The sequence below is a fragment of the Schistocerca americana genome, unplaced genomic scaffold, assembly GCF_021461395.2.
Source record: "Schistocerca americana isolate TAMUIC-IGC-003095 unplaced genomic scaffold, iqSchAmer2.1 HiC_scaffold_335, whole genome shotgun sequence".
Lineage (NCBI taxonomy): Eukaryota > Metazoa > Arthropoda > Insecta > Orthoptera > Acrididae > Schistocerca > Schistocerca americana.
The window spans coordinates 77,251-80,646 of record NW_025726055.1 but is presented as its reverse complement, the minus strand read 5'-3'; positions in this window follow the sequence as shown (position 1 = coordinate 80,646).

The window sequence follows — 3,396 nt, the reverse complement described above, 5'->3', positions numbered from 1 at the left end:
GCTGCGTCGCAGCGGGCGCTGGCCTTCCCGCGGCCGTGCTTGTGGGTGGGAGAGACTAGAAAACGGCCCTTTTCAGGGCCACCACACTGTTCGGAAGTTGAAAAGTGCGAAAGAGTCTGTGTTGTTGCTGCGTGTGTGCGCGCTGTGTTGTTTGTTTGTTTGTTTCTTTCTTTCCGTTTGAGCGACGTGATGTGACTGGGAGGGGAGAAGGAAAGGAAACGTGTCATGTGGCTGGCTGTGTGTGGAGCTGCTTCGTTTGTGTGTTTGTTATTGTGTGTCTTTGTATCGATCGCGACGGAGATGGCGGGCGGGCTGTGTGTTGTTGTGCGAGAGGCGGTGATTATTTGCTTGCGTGGTTTGTCTCTGTGTGTTTGTTTGCGGCGGCGTTGGGGTTTCCGAGGCAAGGCGTGTGGGCATAGGCGGCCGGATCAGCTGTTTCGTTCGTGTCGACGGCCGTTGCGCGCGGGAGTGGAGGGCGGTGTGTCGACACGCCTCCCTTTAACAATGGTCATTATTGCTGCCGTTGTCGGTTTGGAAGGCGACTGCGACGGTGCAAAATGTGTGCGTGTGTGTGTGTGTTGGGCCACACGGGCTGTGTGGACGACAAGATGGCGGACGTGCGCCGGCGGCGGCTGTGCTGTGACAGTGCAAAGTTAAAACAAAACAAGGTGCGGCGAGGACGACTGAAATTTTGCTTTGGACGTAGGTTTGTGTGGTGGCCCTGAAAAGGGCCGATTGTTGTGGGCCGAGCCGGCAAAGCGCGTTGCGTGCAGGGGAGCACGCGGCGCTGCGATTGCCTGGCCTCCTTTAGGCCTTCTTCTCGGTCTTCTTTGGCAGCAGGACGGCCTGGATGTTGGGCAGGACACCACCCTGTGCGATGGTGACGCCCGACAGGAGCTTGTTGAGCTCCTCGTCGTTGCGGATGGCAAGCTGCAGGTGGCGCGGGATGATGCGCGTCTTCTTGTTGTCGCGGGCCGCGTTTCCGGCCAGCTCGAGCACCTCAGCCGCGAGGTACTCCATGACGGCGGCGAGGTAGACGGGCGCCCCGGCGCCGACGCGCTCTGCGTAGTTTCCCTTGCGCAGGAGGCGGTGGATTCTGCCGACCGGGAACTGGAGCCCAGCCCTGCTTGAGCGGGACTTTGACTTGCCCTTGACTTTGCCTCCCTTTCCGCGTCCGGACATGGCGATGGGCTAGCGACGGTGCACACGAAACGGAAACGAAAACGACCGGTGCGAGCGGCAGCGAGTCGAGCAGCGGAGTGCGTGCCGGCGCAGCCGGGGTGGGGGTGCTTTATGGGCTCGGGTGCGGCGGCCGGTTGCGCGCGCGCCCCATTGGTCGGCGGCCGCAACAGGGCGAGCTGGTAAAGGTGCGGCGGCGGCTGGCGGCGGGTGCCACTGTGTGGGGAGACGCTGACTAGAGCGGAGCGCTTGCTACTGGTGTTGCTGCTGCCGTACGTTGGTTGGAGATGCCGCCCAAGACTAGCGGGAAGGCCGCCAAGAAGGCTGGCAAGGCGCAGAAGAACATTTCGAAGGGCGACAAGAAGAAGAAGCGCAAGAGGAAGGAGAGCTATGCCATCTACATCTACAAGGTGCTGAAGCAGGTGCACCCTGACACGGGCATCTCGTCGAAGGCGATGAGCATCATGAACAGCTTCGTGAACGACATTTTCGAGCGCATTGCGGCCGAGGCTTCTCGCCTGGCGCACTACAACAAGCGCTCGACCATCACGTCCCGCGAGATCCAGACCGCTGTGCGGCTGTTGCTGCCTGGCGAGCTGGCCAAGCACGCCGTGAGCGAGGGCACGAAGGCGGTGACCAAGTACACGAGCTCCAAGTAAGGAGGTGGCTCTGGAATGGAAGGAAGGATGGAGAAGGCTCCTCCGTTGCGAGAGCGGCGAAACGGCCCTTTTCAGGGCCACCAACTTGCCTTTTGCGGGAAGGGCGGAATTGTTGTTGTTGTTGTTGTTTGTGTGGACGGCTGTGATGTATGTGTGCATTTTGATTGTGGGTGGGGGGGCGCGTCAAAGCGTGTTGCGCGGGGTACGGCCACGAGGTTGGTCGCCGTGGCGTGGAATGGTGGCACGCCTCGTTGGCGTGGTTTTTGACCCATTGGTGTTGTTGGGGTGTGTGTGTGTTTGTGTGTTACCCGTCTGCGAGGGGGGACAGTGCGATCGGCGACTTTTGTGTCACCGTAACGACGGCCGTTTGCGGGTTTGTTTTTTTGCACATCATACATGGCGAGGGTGAAATGTGAAATGTTTTTGTTTGGTTTGTTTTTGCCGCCCACTATTCCCTTTGCTGTACGCCGAGTTTGACAATGGTGCGACGTAACTGCAGCGTGGAGGTGTGTGAGTGACGTTGAAATGAACGTGCCATTAAGACGCATTGTTGTTGTATTGTACTGTACGTGTACGGCGACACGCACGATGATGTACCATTCGACTCTGATGTTTGATAGCCGTGTCTGACTGATTGCGTACGACGCACGCACACCGATGTCGTCATTCAAGATGCACGCTAGACGGCGGCGGCGGCGGCGGCGCCGGTCGTTTGTTTGGCGAATGTCTGTACACGTGTTTGTCTGTGTCCATCCGGTATGTATTTGTTTGTTTGTTTGAAAGTGTTTTGTGTGTCGGTGACGTGGTCCGATCCGTCGCCCCCTGAGTAACTGTCGATCGGCGCGATAGACCGGCGTCACGCAACTGAACCGAAGTCTTGGGCACACCCGTCATACTGTTGTACACCGTCGCGCTGAGAACGGTAACGAAAGGTTGACTCTGATCGGTCGAATGTCTGGGCAGAACGTGAGGAATGAGGCAAGAGTGCAAGGAGGGGGGGGCAAAAGAGAGAGGAAGGGAAAAAGGGGAGAAACGCATTCGTAGAGCAACGGAACGTTCCCGTGTCGGAGGCGTATTGGAGCCGCACTGAAATGCGTTTAACGGCGGCGCGGCTGCAAGTGTCTGCCGTGGTGAACGTTACCTTTGACGGCTGCATTGGGCTTTGCCTTTGCTTTCGCTTTCGCTTTCGCTTTCCCGGATGTACGTAACGTTTGTTGATATGGTTCTGAGGAAGAGTGTATGACAGTGCCGTGCCGTCCATGTTCGTGTGCCCTCCCATTGTGTGTATGCTATTGTCTGTGTACTTGAATGATGTATGTAGGTGTTAGTGGACATGTTTTACCAGTGGGGGGAAATGGATCGTCGATAGTTGCCGTCACTCTGTCACGGTCGAGATGACGCACCCTCCGTACAGAAAGGTGTCGAGAAAGTGAGTGTGTGTGTGTGTGTGTGTGTGTGTGTGTGCGTGCGTGCGTCCGTGAATTGGCAGTGTTTGGAGGTGGGCGTGCCCTGCATGTGGCCCGGAAAAGGCTGTTCGTTAGGCGGTAGTGTTGTGTGG